This window comes from Papaver somniferum, chromosome 8 (genome assembly GCF_003573695.1).
Source record: "Papaver somniferum cultivar HN1 chromosome 8, ASM357369v1, whole genome shotgun sequence".
NCBI lineage: Eukaryota > Viridiplantae > Streptophyta > Magnoliopsida > Ranunculales > Papaveraceae > Papaver > Papaver somniferum.
The window spans coordinates 159348920-159357832 of record NC_039365.1 but is presented as its reverse complement, the minus strand read 5'-3'; the positions used below and the strand labels follow the sequence as shown (position 1 = coordinate 159357832).

General features: G+C 37.8%; 1 long non-coding RNA gene across 1 annotated transcript; it reads right to left on the bottom strand.

Annotated features, from left to right (window-relative positions):
• Nucleotides 1-2918: 2918 nt before the first annotated feature.
• LOC113303711 lies at nucleotides 2919-4148 on the bottom strand. Its single transcript, XR_003337715.1, has 3 exons — nucleotides 4055-4148; nucleotides 3849-3968; nucleotides 2919-3388 (listed from the first exon to the last, which is right to left on the bottom strand). It is a non-coding gene; the product is annotated as an uncharacterized LOC113303711 (long non-coding RNA).
• Between the last annotated feature and the right edge of the window lie 4765 nt (nucleotides 4149-8913).

Sequence of the window (8913 nt, the reverse complement as noted above, 5' to 3'; positions counted from 1 at the left end):
ATGGCCCCAATGGATCACCTTGCTGCACACCTAGAGCACAAAAAGAGTGTTCTATGTAATAAAGACGTGCAAGAGCAGTGTAGCAGAACTAAGCCCAACTGACAATCGAGGGACACTTCTCGAGTACCTCCTTGATCATTGCAATACGTCCAATCAATTTGAATGCATTAGAAAAGCCTATTAAGAGCATATACATAGAGGTTGAGTCACCTTTATCTTCTAGTAACTGGTTTACAACGTGTAATATAGCTTCACTAACACATGGAATCCCTACACCAAATTGGAAATCCCCAAGATAAGCTTCCATACCTTTCCCAACATGTGTAGCAACAACCTTGGACACCAGTCTCCTCTAAATAGTCCCTACAGTAATGAGACGAAGACCCCCACCAGTTTGATGAGAGGAGTAAGAGGGGAACTGGCCAAGAACTCTCCAAAAGAACTGGTGCATTTTCCATCTAGATACAGGTTCACCACACCTGTAATTACAGTGACAAGTTCATCAGAAATAGCAGCAGTAGCCCCACATATCACGTCTAACAAGTGTTGAGCACGTAATCCATCACGTCCACATGACGTACCTTTGGGAAAACTTCTCAATCTTCCCAATACCAATTCATTAGAAGCAATAAAAGAATCTTGAGATAATGTGTCAGATGTGATAACAGGTGGAGCTGCATAGGGGTATTTAGATCGAAGTTCAGCCAAAGTATCCTCATTCTGTGGTGCAACTCTGCTTGACGTAAGTGTAGGTATAACAGTAGTATATCCATCTCTAAGTTTCTTATGACAAAGCTGTATATTAGATGCTTCTTGGCTCTCTTTCTTGCTTCCCTTCTTATTCTGCATAATATTTTAAGAGACTTTATGCTCCTCAAAAATCCTAGTAACCAATGTAACACAACCATTAGGTTCTCCCCAATGAGAGAGTGCAAGGTTAAGGTTAATAACAACAATTTGAAGCTTTTTCCTCGTGCTAGTTTTATCTTCCAGATTACTTTCAGGAGTATATAAGCGGAGAGTAAAAATTGGAAAAAACGACAATTTAATCTAGGAGGATAACATTCTGAAACACTGACTTGAAGGTTCTAGCATAGTACAATCCACACTTCGATGGGATACTGGCGACAATTGGAATTTTCTTCTGAAAAATGCTATCCAACAGCACCAAGATTAGACATCGGAGTGTGCTTTCATTAGAGTCAATAACGGTAGAACCAGAAGCACCAACCTCAGGGCAGCAAATACCATGCACAAGGAAATCAGGACCAACACCATTGAAAGGACCAAGAGTGACACTCCCCTGATGCAAGTCGCAAGAACTTTTCCACTTATGAAGGTGCATACACAACCACATCTTCAGCTACAGAAGGACCACTTCCCATGCTTGAAACACCTCAAAAAATTTCCCAATCCTCTCAGAGCAAGTGTCCTTCCCAACTTTATTAAGGTGGATGTCATTGAGATGCTTAAAGAAACCATTATGACCAAGTCCCCTTCCTCTTGTACCATTATTGCACCCATCATAACTGCGATAAGGGCGTAGATAAAATTTTTCACTCTATGAAACACTTTGTGAACCTGATGTTGCTGATTGAGTGGCGGAATTAGATCCAGGGGATGCAGTATGTGTTCTAGGCATAACTGAAATAACAAAACCCTAAGAAGAAAAGGAGGCAGTCAATAAAGCTGTAGTTGGGACTTGGAATGGTTGCTCCAAAACCCAAAAAAATAGACGCAGGATAGGGCGCAAACAAGATGAGTAGACTCAAAAGAACATGATTGATCATGGGGAATCCACTTTCCTTCATGAATCCCCATCAAATCGCCAATCGCCCGACCCGAAAAATCGATCACCCTTTTTTTTTCTATTAAAATAAATTAAATCAACGACATGGTCTAATTGTCATGCTTAGCGACAGACCAAAACTATCATAATTTAATCAATGGCATGGTCAAGCTGCAACTTGAAAACATCGTTCCAGAAAAAGACACTTAATCTACGACACTTTCAACTGAAATTACAAAATATCGTTTAACCGGTTAAAACAACACTTCTCAACTATCTTAAAAAGGATTTTTTTCCACCAATGTGTTTCAGAAACATAAAAGTTCCCACTATAAAGCCTAAGACAGAGGAATTTTACATTCGACCTGTTAAAGTTGTTTCATAAAATTTCTGATCAAGTTGCACCATATGTTTGTGGGTTTTTGGAGATATTGCAATGTTGCGGGTGTTGCGGAGGACGAATGAGCATTATTATAATACGGTATAGGTGCCAAAGAACTCTCGATGCCAAAATCAGTTGTTTGTGGACTTGTCGATGATGATCTGGTAGTACTGTTCCCATGTCTGACACAATTGTTCTGTCCGTTGTTGTGGATCTTGCCAGATTTCATTTTGATCAGCTACCGTTATTGCTGATGAAGGTAGATCAAATACACTTCTTAGTTCTTGTTTAGAAATATTAAGTTCGCAAGTAACGACAACCGATCTCTTATGAGGTGATAAAACAATCTCAGTCATGCCATAAACATGTTCGTAATCTCTAGCATTAGCTTTAAAGCATATTGTGCATTGCCTTGTGGTCCTTATCAGATGGACATCGGCTAAAATTTGTAGCATGAATTGATCTCCGCTCGTACCAAAGAAACTGAAAGCAACAACATTATATGTTATTGTGGTTCTATTTATACGAAACAGTGGACCATAAACACAACTCCCTGCAGGAAAATGTATGACTCGGTAATTGCATCATGGACAAATATTATGAGGAGCATTGTATCCTGGAGAGTTTTGTTGGTTGCGATCATGTGGAAAAGATAATCGTATCTGGGCATTATATTTTGATCAGGAATAGGGTGTTGTTGTACGTTGTTGCTGATGATGAAAGTACATTCACTACACTTAGGGCTGCACATGGTTCGGTTTTCATCGGTTTTTTGAAAAAATTAAACCGAAACCGAACTACTCGGTTTCCAATAATGAAAACCAATGAAACCATTTGGGTAGTTCGGTTTTTCTCGGTTCGGTTCCAACTCGGTTTTGTATAAAACCATTCGGTTTTTGGTTAACCACTGAAATTTTTTATATCTGTCAGTCTCACAAAAATGACAGGCAAATTTTTCTGAACCTGTCACTCAAGTTTCAAATACATCAAATGTTCCAACTTCCAATACATATTGATAGAAACATTAAATTTTAAAGAGTCTAGTTTCTCCTTAATAACAAAAATGAAAAAACATCAAAAAATCATAATCATAAGTTCATAACTGACTACACATCATAAGTTCATTCCTAAAAGGGTCGACAGGAAATAGTTTGTTACAGTGAATACACTTTGCATGTGTAGAAATTGGGTATTCCACAGGAGGTTGTAATGGTAACCTGCACATACACAAACTCGAGTTAAATATGAATTTCTCAATCATGATCAGTGCAATGGTACATAATGTAACTAAGAACATCAAGATTAGCAACCGCTATGGTAGAGAAGCACTAAACAATAAGCATTCGTTTAGCTGGAATTGAGGATGATCCTTTTACTGGAATATGCATTTCTAATTTTAATGTTGCATTATCACCTCAACCAATGAAACTACAATGGAATTGTACTGATATGAAGAAGTTACAAGTAAAGTAAGCCCTGAACATTCATAACAGTTGACTAAGATGATCTACCTTCAAAGGCAATGGCATGAGTTTAAGCTATTTTGGCGTAAAGGAGAGTACTCACATTATTGACAGTTCATTGTTTCTACTTGGCTATTCATATGCTTAAACAAATCTAAGTTTTATTCTAAAAAAATATCAACTGCTAATAAAACTACAAACTAGAGAAACTTACCGCTAACCCGTTAAATCATTTATAATCAACTTCACGATAACAAAGTTGAATCTTCTTCTTCTTCATCATCATCTATGTCAATGCGGATGAACTTAGAAGTTGCAAGAGAACCTAAAAATTCTGCAAGAAATTACATCAATAAGTGACAAACAGTGAGTACAGAAAATAACAAATCAGAATTTTACAAAAGTGAGTAGAGAAAATACCTGAAACATCTTCAGCATCATCAGTTCCTAAGGTGTTTGGATCAAGATCAACCGGTGTCTGTAACCAGCTTTGCGTGCAAATCAACGCCTCAACGGTCTTAGGCAGCAGTGAACTTCGATATGAATCAATAACTCGCCTTCCAGTACTAAAGGCAGATTCTGAGGCAACAGAAGAGACTGGTATGGCTAGTATATCTCTCGCCATATGTGATAATACAGGATACCTTGTACTATTAGTCCTCCACCAACCTAAAATTTCAAACTGAACACCGCTAGGGCTAATTCTTGGTTCACGTTTCTCCTCTAAATATAACTCCAACTCAGTTTTCCCCTCAACATTGTCATCCTCCTCATCTTCTCTTGCTCTCTCTGCTATTAGACTAGCATATGCAGAATCTTCATCATCAGTAACCCCAGAAGATTGAGTAACATTATTACAATCACCTGTGGCACCAGAAATGTTTTCATCATTTGCATAGAGACACTTGTACTCTTCGAAAAGTTCTTGAAAATCAGTTTTCACATAAGTCGATAAGTGTTTACGTAATGACGGACCCGTGATATCTAAAGTATCAAGAATAAAATTTAAACCTTTCATCTTCTCACGTGGATCAAGCAAAACAGCAATGAACATGAGAGTGTTCATTTTCTCATATTCTCCCCAATACTTATTAAACTTGTCTAGCATTTTAGTGCCCATACCAGAGAGAAATGGATCTGAACTTTTTACCCATGTGTTCATTGTTCTATGAATGACACTTACGTTAAACAAGAACTCATGCGAAGTAACACGAGTACAGTAAGAAAACTTGACAGTCAAATCAAAGAATACCTTTAAAAATTTTCCAAATGATCTTGCATTGGCCCAATCTTCCATATATGGAGCATGTATAGGAGGCGGAGGAGGGGCCTTCTTCTTGCCTTTGTTATGAGCAATAGTAGAAGCTTCTTCCATGTCAACATCATTACTAGCACCGGTAGAAGTAGAAAATACAGGAGGGATGGATCTTTCGTTGAAACAAAACTTCTTTTTGAAAGCCTTATCTTCCCGTGCTAGCCTTTCAAAAGCTTTCTGATATCTACAAGCAGCTTCCAACATCATGTAAGTGGAATTCGATCTTGTATCCACATCTAAAACTAAACCTTTTTTGCAATCTATCTTTTCTTGTTTAGCACAATCCATAAACTTACTCAACCTAGCAGGAGAACTCATCACATGCTTCACCACTGCCCTTACTCTCTTAATAGCCATGTGATACTCTCCCAAGCCAGCATTCACAACAAGTGCAAGCACATGAGCAGCACATCTAACTTGCATAAACTTAGTATTCAGTACACCATTTGAACTAATCACTTGCTCCTTTAAATGACCATCCTCCCTTAGATAATCAATAGCTAAATCATTAGCACTAACATTGTCAAGAGTAATAGTAAAAACCCCAGGAAGTTCCCAATCTAACAAACATTCCTCTAACATCTTCCCAATTACCTCACCTGAATGACCTAAAATTTGGAAAAAGTTGATTACCAGTTTGTGCAGCTTCCAATCTTTATCAATAAAATGCGCAGTTACAACCATGTAGCTTTTATTTTGGGCATTTGAGGTCCATGTGTCAGTGGTGAGACAAACTCTCACATTGTTTTCCTTGAAGTAGTTCTTCATCTTCTCCTTTTCAGCTTCATACAAATTTAACACACCCCGCGAAATGGTCATACGAGAAGGGATCTTGAATCTGGATTCAAGTACCCTACAAAGTTCCTTGAACCCTTCTCCTTCAACCACTCTAAACGGCTGCTCATCTAAAATCACAAATAAAATCACTGCCTTTGTACATGCATCTTGATTAAAAGTTGGTGCAACCAATTTTCCTTCTCCTCCTAGCCTAGCCGGTTGAAAATCAAGCGTTTGCTGTCCTTTTTCCTCCTTGGGCTTCTTTTTACATATCTTCAAATGATTATTCATACCACCTGTCCCATACTTGGTACCCTGAGCTGCAATCTTTGTCTTACAGTGGCGACATTTTGCATATTTCGAAGGCTTGGGGTCCATATCAAAGTGGTTCCACACATCAGAACGTTTCTTTCCCTTTGGTTCTGTCACTTGACTCACTTCTGTGTCATCTTCAGTTGCATCTTCAGGGGTTTTACGCTTATTGCTATGTGTTTCTGTCACTTTTATGACAGCTTCAGTTGCATCTCCATCTGCACTAGCATCTCCAGCAACACTAGCATCTTTAGCAGCACTTGCACCTCCAGCTGAATTTGCACCTCCATCTGAACTTGCATTAGGTGGAGGTCGAGGTGGCCGCTTATTAGAAGAAACAGAGGCAGTAGGTGTTGAACTGGATCCTCCTCGCATTGTCAAAAGGCAAGTCTGCAATGTGATAAACCATACATTTAATTTAAACCATACATTTAAGCAAAACCCCAATTTTTGGTTGTATGGGGTGATTACAAAAATGTTAAGAATTACAAATCTTAAAATAATTCTAACTCTCTGCATTCTTCTAAATTAACCGTATATTAGGCACAAAAATAGTCATTTTCACATGGAGACTTATTCTTTCTACCCATTACTAATCAACTTTCTGATTCTTTCTACCCATTACTAATCAACTTTCTGATTCAATTCACAAAAACCCTAACTTAAGAAGAAATTAAAATGAAACCCTATACAATTCTCTATTCTTAAATTAAGAACAAACCCATCACTAATTACTCATTTTATAATTCAATTTCACATATATTTAAGAATAATTGACAAACCCTAATTTATGTATTCTGATTTACCTTCCCTAATTTATGTAAATCAACCTAAATGACCAATTTTACATTTGAAATCCCCAATTTTTTTCAATTTTACAAACCCTGATATCATAATTAAAATCATAAACATGACAACAATCACATAAATATGAACATGACAACAATCACAAGATTCACAACCAAACTACTTGCAGAGATCTACAAAGTTTCAAAAAGAAATCAAACCTGAAAGACACCAGAAGTAGGAGTAATCAAAGAGAAGTTGGATTGAACAGCACCAGAAGAATCACGAGAAAGAGCTTCCTGAACCAATTTCCTCTACAAATCATAAGCACAGCTGCCAAAAATCAGTCGAGTCGAGTGAAGTTGGAAGTGGAACTGTCTGTGGGAAAGCTTTCTGATAATATGATATCTATGAAAGAAGAGAAGAGCGATGTAAGTTATTACTTATTAGGGTTAAATATCCCCATCAACGGCCTAAAATCATTTAATCCTACGGTCACTATTAATCGGTTAACCAATTGGTTATTGGTTCGGTTTTATTTCAAAACCTAAACCGAAACCGATACTGTCGGTTATCTGAAACTGACAACCATAAATGAACCACAGGAATATGGTTATGGTTCGGTTCGGTTAAAAAATTTCGGTTTTCGGTTTCGGTTTCGGTTATGGTTCGGTTTTGTGCAGCCCTAACTACACTCAGTAATTGTTTAACAATATTGAGTTCACGAGTAAGACTCTAACCTTTTACCTTGAGGCCAGGCGTTCGAATGGGTTGTACCAACTATGCCAAGTTCTAATGAGGGAGATCATAAGCGTTCTGCATAAAATTCACGAATGATGCGTATTAGAATATGGACATCCAACTCAAAACCAATTAACAGTGAGTGGAGTGGATCTAAGGATTATAAACCGCTAACCTTGCATAATCCAGATAATGTGGGACTAATAATCTCAAAATGCCCCCTCACATGTAGCCTCGTTGGGTCTAACATGTGGACAATAATCGGGTGACGCGGAGTAGAGGTGCGGTCGAATGACTCAATAAAAATAGATTGCTCTGATACCATATTATTAGAACGTGCGCATTCAATTCAAAACTAGTTGGGCGTTAGTGAAGTGGCTATAAGGATTATAAACCGCATGATCTTAAGTAACCCAGCCAATGTGGGACTAATAATCTCAATAATTCCCGAATTTGCTAATTAGGGTCCGAAACTCCAGACTCTACCCCGAATTAAAAATAATCTACGGAATTCCGTCCTCAACCCCCAATTATAAATGAGATATATACAAATGTACCCCTGTTAAAATACCCGAAGTCAAAATGTACCCATGTTTTTTTGACTTTGCAAATTTACTCCCGTTGCCAACTTTTCCGTCAATCTTGGTTAGTCCCACTATAATTTACTTAGTTACCCTTTATTTGTTGTCATGTTACCTTCTACATTATTTTTCAGATTCTTCGAGCTCGGTTCAAGATCGTTTCACCATTTTCAGGTTCGTTACGTCATTCCCCAAAAGGGTTCATCATTCCCAAGTTCAGGATTCAAGCTTTTAGTTCAGGGTTCGTCATTCCCAAGTACATGGTTTTTATTTCAGGATTCATCATTCACAAATTCAGGGTTCATGGATTTTAGTTAAGGGTTTGTCATTTCCAAGTTTAGGGTTTGTGGATTTTATTTCAGGGTTCATCATTCCCAAATTCAGGGTTCCGAGTTTTTAGTTGATGGAAAAACAACCAAGCACAAAAGAGACGTGAGATAACTGTCACCTTACACTTAGCTGGATGGAAACTATTTTTCTCAAAAAAAACAGTGGGACCAAGTCAAACGGAAGTACATTTATAAAGCTCAAAAAAAACAGGGTACATTTGAAAAGCAAAAAACAACAAGGGTACATCTGAATGTTACCCATTAAAAATAGTTTATCCTGGCGGGAGAATAAGCGGACACCTGAAAATCCATCTTCCGCGTGGATGGACCTTGTAGGTCCCAATTTAACACTATTCTGATCCACGCGTCATCATATAAGCTGCTATGATCACCAAAAACGTTCGTCATCATATTATAAGTTACTACAACTGTATCAGT